Source organism: Anguilla rostrata, chromosome 2, assembly GCF_018555375.3.
Source record: "Anguilla rostrata isolate EN2019 chromosome 2, ASM1855537v3, whole genome shotgun sequence".
In the NCBI taxonomy this organism is placed as follows: domain Eukaryota; kingdom Metazoa; phylum Chordata; class Actinopteri; order Anguilliformes; family Anguillidae; genus Anguilla; species Anguilla rostrata.
This window is the reverse complement of record NC_057934.1, coordinates 28,777,270-28,785,144: the sequence shown is the minus strand read 5'-3', so window position 1 is coordinate 28,785,144 and position 7,875 is coordinate 28,777,270. Positions and strand designations below refer to the sequence as shown.

At 39.2% G+C, this 7,875-nt stretch overlaps 1 long non-coding RNA gene across 1 annotated transcript; it reads left to right on the top strand.

Annotated features, from left to right (window-relative positions):
• The first annotated feature begins 387 nt into the window (after positions 1–387).
• LOC135249490 (uncharacterized) lies at positions 388–1,436 on the top strand. Its single transcript, XR_010328706.1, has 3 exons — positions 388–1,084; positions 1,182–1,228; positions 1,342–1,436. It is a non-coding gene; the product is annotated as an uncharacterized LOC135249490 (long non-coding RNA).
• The last annotated feature ends 6,439 nt before the right edge of the window (positions 1,437–7,875 follow it).

The following is a 7,875-nucleotide window of genomic DNA, read 5'->3' as shown; positions in this document are numbered from 1 at the left end:
AATGGGTGACGTCACAGTAGCTTTGTCCGTATTTTTTACAGTCTCTGCTCCCAATCAAGCCAGTCTACATCCGGGACTGCCTACGCTGTATGCATGTTTGCATGTATGTATGTGTACGCATACGTCTCATAGTCTACATTATGCATTACTGTTCTCACTTTCTCATAACGAACACTTAGCAAAAAGAAATGATATCTCATAAAAAAACATGTTTTCAACGTACAAAAATGCCAAGTTACTCACACATACAAGGCACTGTATATAACCCATTCATTCAAACTGGCAAAATCTAGTCCTGCCATTAAAAGTATTGATATCAAAATGACACCAAGTTACTGTACTGCAAACAATATAGGCTATCTTGCCTCACCTAAATTAAAGAAGCTGTATTCCAAAGCAATACTACCCGATGTTTTCTAAATTGTTTTAAGTCACTTGGCCCATTGCTTGCTGTTGAATTTCTCCAGGCAAGCCAGCCTTGCTGTCCTTAGCAATGAGGAACTAAACGGAGAGATTAGAAACCTTAAACAGCAAAATAGAAGTATCCTTACTGTGCTCCTTTTGGTTAGCAAGAAAGCTATGCGGCATCTAGAACAGAGGTGGGCAACAAGGGCTGTATCCGTTTCTGGTTCTCATTCCAACTTCCGGCCTTAATTACTCATTTAGCCCTAACTTTTACGTCATCTGAGTCTTGATAAGCGCAGGAACGACAGACGAAGACTGTTTTCAAAAGCTTTGCTCTTACAGGGAGGAACTGTTCTGGCTAAAAAGTGAATGCCCTGCACTACCGCTGACCCACTTTGCACATGTTTGCTGTCACCCGTTTCAATCCCATCCCCACTCACCTCATTTCAGCAAAGGAAAATTCATAGCCAAACACATGGGAACGCTTTGCACCCTGACCTGGGCCTAACGCATAACCAAGTCAACATGAGGACGCATCCAAAACCACCTAACGGTGATGCACGGGAAGCGCCATTTAACAACGGTCCGTCATCTCTTCCACCTTTTGCTGCACACACATCCCCAACATACAGCAGGGAGGACCATGGATCCAAACATGGACACCACCCATCTTCCCTCAGTAAGTGAACAGGGGAAAGGGGGGTCCAGTTTTGATTCAGGTTTCTCTAGTCAGTATTCGTCTGCGTCCTCTGACAGAGACTTTTCTGTCTATTCAGATCAAGGGTGAACATGGAACTACCTCTTTGATATGATACTTACAGAGGTCAGATGGGAATGCTGAGTTATTTCTAATTGGTATTGATTACATGATAAATAGTAATTGATGTGTAAAGGGGGAAAATTACCTGTGTTCTCTGTTTCAAATGTCATCATCAGGATCCTGGAAAGGAATATGAGTGTCAGCTGCTATCAGAGGCAGAATTTGCCATGGACAGAGGAATCGAGTCTTACCATTAAAAGCTTATTATAAAATCAAACAATTGATTGTCTTGATTTTCTATTTATTTTTTGACACTTCAATGAAGAATAATGAATTAGCATAACTGGCTTTTGCCTGACTTTATTTAGCCTAAGCAAATTTTTATGTCTCACTGCTGCATACTTTACTGAGGAATTATGATTCTTCGTGTACAACTATATCTGGGATATAGTTTGTGTCCAACTATATCTGGGAAGTGTCCACAATTATGACCCGAAGTTTGAATGAAGAAAAAGGCCTTTGGTCATGTGTTATGTGCCTTTAGACAACAAGAGGGGGTACATTCAATGCAGCTTGAATGTGAATGCAACTGAAAAATAATATAAATACATTAAATCCCATAACATCTGCATTATGCCCTGCTATTATTGGCCTAGTAAGGTGCACTAAGGTTGTCAACGTAAGTGGTAATTTGTAACCAAATTATTATCCACCGTTAATTCAAACTGGTATACAATCATAAATGACGGACGTTATTTACTTTTTAATAAAAACAAAAAAAATCAGTTGTTTATTTGAAAAACACACAAGCTAGCCAAAGCAGTTAGACGCTGCTTCATTTTCCTATTTAAAAAAAAAAGACCTTGGCTGCATCCAAATAATATTTTTTGCTTAGGAAGGTTCCTAACAGTGAAATGACCCGGAACTATTTAAGTGGAAGCCATGATAAGAGCTGTTCGAATTCTCTAAATGCTAAGGAAAGGTGCTTCAATGCTTCCTTTCTTATCTCCTTTAGCATAGGGCACACTTTTTACGAAAGGAAAGGGGATAATGCCTTACCACAATTCCTTGCGGCAACAACATTCAAAGCGACGACCCATTCCGCCGTTCACGAAAACAAACGTTCAACTTGACTGAGTTGTGTGGTGGTTCTTAAGCTATTATATGCATAGGATTATAATCAGATCATAATCAGCATATTAACCATAACACAGAAGTCTGTTTTTCAAGAAAAAGGGATATGCGACGTTTTTAGCCAGATGATGTTTTTAATTCAACTTAAGAATGATGATATGTACAGTAGCAGATTTGTAGGCCTAATATTTTATGCATATCTAGCATTAAATTTAACAATTATTTCCATACAATCATACTCATTTGGATTCATGTTGATAAATATGAGTGGACAGGAGGGTGAGCGTGAGCAACCATTCTCAATGTGACAACCATTTCGTTTCACTTTTGTGACTGGTAGCCAATATTCCTTTTTTATTTCAATTACAACCTTGGTAATGAAGTAATATTTTTCTCCGGGTCACCATGCTTATATAGCCTGCATGAAGCAACACGGTAAGAACGCACGGAGCGAAGTATCTAATGCATCTGATGCGCTTTTAGTAGTCCATCTTCAGAACATTGCAGTTTCACCACGGCAGACGCACGTCAATAACGTCCGCCGTCGCATAATTATGTAGCCTAGTGTAAGTGCAGTCGGATTCTCTTAGCACAGCGGATGTCTTTTCCCTAAGTCCTTATGAATTCTCCTTCACACCTGTTACGTGCCATGTTTTTCTTTTGTGTGGACTTCCCTGCCTTCACCTGTCAGTCACCATCCACCAAGTCCCACCTTCACCAAGCCCCACCCTCCGTGTCAATTCTGGACAGCCAATCATAACTCGCCACATCTACTATAAAAACCCCACCTGTTTGTAACAATGGATGTCTGACTGTTTGCTCTGTGTTATGTCTTTGACTATGTATGTTAACCACTCATTTGAACTTGTCTTGTTTTATGTACACTTCCAAGGCTTGGGACAGGTAAGACTGGGGGCTCCTGTACATATGCCCGTAGGCTATGTTTTGTATAGATTCACTAGTCCTTAGGGGTGATTGCCAACCAATTGTGTTTCAGTCTGCTAGTTAGAGTAGATAGGCCTTTTGTTTGTGTACTTGATACACTAGATTAGTTTACTCTCTGGTTTAGCTAGCTTGTTTTTTTGTTCTTTTGGCAACATCCAGCGTCCGTTGACCCTGGTAGTGTGTGTCTGGGTTGTTATATGTCTGGTAGTTTGTTGCACCGTTTTGTTTATCACAGTAAACACCCGTGCACTGAGTTGCTGCTTTGTCTGTGTTTTTTTGTTGTTGTTACCATATCTACAGCATTAACATCTCCCGGCCATTTAACATCAAGTTACATACCCCATGCACCCCTAGACCCATGGGGTCGTAACAACACCTTTCCTTAACCTCATGACGTTTTCCATCGAGGGCAATGAAAAGTGGTTAGGAAAAGACATAGGACGTGATGTTTTTGACTATTCGGACACAACCCTTGTTTCCTAAGTAGTTGAGGTCATGTGATTTCCGTTTCCTGGTGTAGAGGTCACATGCTTCTGGAACCCATGGTGCAGGTCATAGAGCCTTATCATACAGCGAACATAAGAACCATAGTGCGTTTATAGCAGAGACTGTAAAAACTGGAGAGGTTAGGAGGGGCCAGGCAGTGAAGCCTAGGAAGTAACGGGAAACATAGGTGCCATTTCTATGGGAGCACGTTTCACTGTCTTGTGTTGGTGTGTGCGCTCTGCTCCCCCGAGGTCCAACTACCGGCTTATAACATTATTGCAGTCACCTTTTAAGGCTTGGGGCTGAATATATTTAAAAGATGCACCCCACAACCCTTACCCTCTCTTCCCTAACAGTAGCAGTGTAGAACCTCTGTAGTTTTTTTTTTTTTTTTTTGTAAATTAATTATTTTTGCTAACAGAGTGTTAGTTTGTAGTCCTACAACCCGGAAGTTAGTTGGCATTTTCCAGCTGAGATTTGCAATGCATTTTTCCTACAGGGATTTCGTTTTCTGCTGCCGAGGGAATCCACGGTGGAAGAAACGTCCAGTGTGGCCTACAAAAAGACTGTGGGCCTCATTCACTAACATTGCATCTGCACAAATCTGTATTTAAACCCTGTGTACGCACGTTTTAGGCACAATTGTGGGATTCATCAATACTTGAATTTGTTCTTATTGTGCAAACAAATTTAGAGCTGCCTCAGACCACACGTACGCAAAAATCATGAAGGCCCAAATCTCTGAAAATTATTTTAAAATTGTAAATTCATCTTAGACAAATAGTAGAAATGGGTAAATATTCAATATTTGAAATTGTAATATTTACTAATAATACCTAATAATGTACTTAATAAGAAAATGAATTAATAATCTTATCATAAGTATTACTTGCAATAATAATAATTAACTGTATAAGATAATAATAATTACATCATATTTAATAGTAAAAATTTGTCTTGCTCCCATTCATAGCCAACAATAGGGTACTCCTTAAACCTGCATGTATTCATCTGAAGTAAGAAGCAGTGTTTACCACAGTTGTAATTTGTTTGTGGCAGAAAAGTGTGCATATGCTGTTGTGAATATTCTGGAAAAAAACATTCAAGATGAGCTGATTTGTTTTTTTTAATTCAGCCAAACTGCGTCCCTCAGCAGACACGACATTCACTACCTCAGTTATTGCAGCCCAAGCCTCATTTTTCCTCGCACCAGTCACTCCAGTGGAAACGCTACGAAAAAGAACACTTTTTCTGGCTTTAACTTCTGAAACAATCACTTCTATCTCTGCATTAATAAAAGTTTTTTTTTTTTTTACCTTTAGGGGCCATGGTTCACCTTTTCTCTTCACTTCTCTATCTCTCAGCCATGCTCTGAGCCTGTAACAGGACCGTCCTTATATGGAGAAATGGGGCGTTGCATTATGCAAATAGAAAATTGCGGCCACGTGCCTATCAATTAAGAATGATCCAGATTCACCAACATATACACGTGGGTAAGAACAAAAGTGGCTGGTCTGCACCTGTCTTGAATCCGGCATTTCTATGCACATATTAGTGAATGAGGCCCTGTAACACTATATTGCAACGCTGTTGTGTCCCTTTTTATGTTGCAGCTTTCAAGTCAACCATAACAATTGGCTTAACATTACAATATTTGTGTTCTTTAGTAATTTATGCATAATGTAACTATTATTAAAATGGATATTGATAAAATTATATTTTGATTGCAGTCTTAAAAGAACGCTCATAAAGGGTACACACTTTATGTATTACTACTTTTGTGTTACAAATATAAAATTTATGTGTTACAAAAGGATACTTTTTTAACACAGACTGTTTTGAAATAACACAAAATGTGTTGTCTTTAAATAGACATGGAGGTGTGTTTAAAAAATGACATGTTGTGTGTTGTTTTTAAAATATCTTCAGAAAATGAATAAATTTGTTCCTATGACCATTACAACATTCCCAAACTTGTGCTCGTGTCAGATCCCTCCTCAATTCACTGATTGGTTGTTGCAGCTTGCAGCAAGTTTAAAATCTCAGTACTAGCCTATAGCACAAGGAATGGAACAGCTCCACAATACGTCCAATATTTAAACCTTATATACCAGACAGACCTCTCTACTCTGAAAATGCTGGGCATCTGGCTTTGCATATGTAACTGGCATTCTGAGTCTACTGATGCAGGGTTTCTCCTGCCTGGCACAGCACCACAATATCGGCACGGCCTCCACAAAATAAAGAAAATCTGTGACATGGACAAGGCAACAAAAGGAAAAAGCGCAATCCATGCAACACCCCCTGTCAGATGGAATACACTCTCCATACAGTACATACCAACTATTGTACAAAACAACAACAACAACAACAACGACAAAAACAATAATAATAATAATAATGATAATAATAATAATAATAAATCCATTTCAAATAGATTGTAATACAACATACAGAACAATATAGAATGAACAGACAATAAAATAACAGAATAATTTAATGATATAAAACACATAATGATTATAAATGAAAAAGACACCCTCAGTTAAATAGAAAATAATTTGTATTTTCATTTGATCATTGTGGACTCCCCCCCCCCCCCCCCCCCCCCGTACGTGTCATACACCGAAACCAAAAGACTATTAATGAGAAATAATTACAAAGGGAAAAAAATTGATAATCTAATTGCATCTAATCAATCTAATCAAATTGGTTCTAAATTAATCTAGCACAAATTAAGTACTTTATTGATGTTGCACATAAACTTCATAAACTTGCTTTCAAAGAACTTCCTCAATTAACTGATTGGATGTTTGCATCAGCTTTAAATCATCATGCTTGCATCAGCTTTAAAACTTCAGTACATATCAAATTACTTGAATCTTGTTAGCCATACGCATGTATACTATAGTAAATTGGTATAATAAATGAAAAGGAAGGCAGACTGCCACGTGCAGTGCCTCACTTGGATGTGTGTGAAGTCGGAGCTTTTGACTTCCCTACGTAACTCCTACAAATGGGCCTTGAGCTTGTTTGGAGGTTCTAGCAGGGAGTGCAGCTACTCGTACACCTTCTCTTCTACCGGGGAGATGGCCACTTCCACCGAGCGCGGAGCTTCGGGAGGGACCCACGTGGAGCGGTGAGGGAGGAAGGGGACACCCGCCTAGCCAGATCAGCCGAATCAACCCTAGCGATCAATGGGGTAACAGATGTCGCAGCCAGATCGCCCTCACATCCAAATAAACACGTGCAAAACCTACTATTTAAAGGGCGACTAACGTACATCTGTCTCATACATGGTTGGCTAGCTAAGCAATTGTATTCACATTGTCTTATATATTGTATGTTGTTATATTATATACATTAACTCTGACATGAACTACATCATTTGATTTCATTGACAGTATCTGCCTGTATTTTCGTTTAAAGATCTGTTTGTTATTTGTGTAGACCATTATCCTTTGCAGTTATGTAAATTACACGCTATTCGCAGATTGGCTTTGCCATGGTTTGAGACTGTTTCTGATTGGATCTCTGGCTTTCAGCCCCTGCCCTCTGGTTTTGCTAGTCGGCAGCACAGAGCGTACCATAGACGTATACATGTCTATGGAGCGTACATAGGAACTGGAGGGGTAGGAGCAGGGTAGGAGGGGCCGGGCGGTGAAACAACCTCTACTGCGCATGCTTGGGGGCAAAAGCACTTTGCTGCTCAATGAATTCAATGTAGAACTCCACGGTGATTTAACAACCAAAAAAAAATAAACTCAACTGCTTTTCATATGAAACGTAAAGATTGTCAATCAAGTTCCAAAATACCACCGATGACTTTTAAATTTGCCTCCAAAAGTCTGATATTCCTCATTCTCTTTAATGAGAGCTCCAATGTTTTTCCCTCAACACGTACAGGCTTACTTCCGGGATTTCACAATTTTAGGTTAGCTGGAGGCTAGATTAATGTTCCGAGTGGTCAAATCACTGAAGAGACAAACCAGGATATAAAACGAAGTATAAATTGTAAATTAGATATGTGTTAACATAAGCATTTTACACGGTTATGACCAGCTTGTTAGCTAACTAAATCTGTGTTAGGTTAAAATGTCCCAGGCATGGAAGCTAGCTAGCGTGCTGTTAACTATACACTTTTC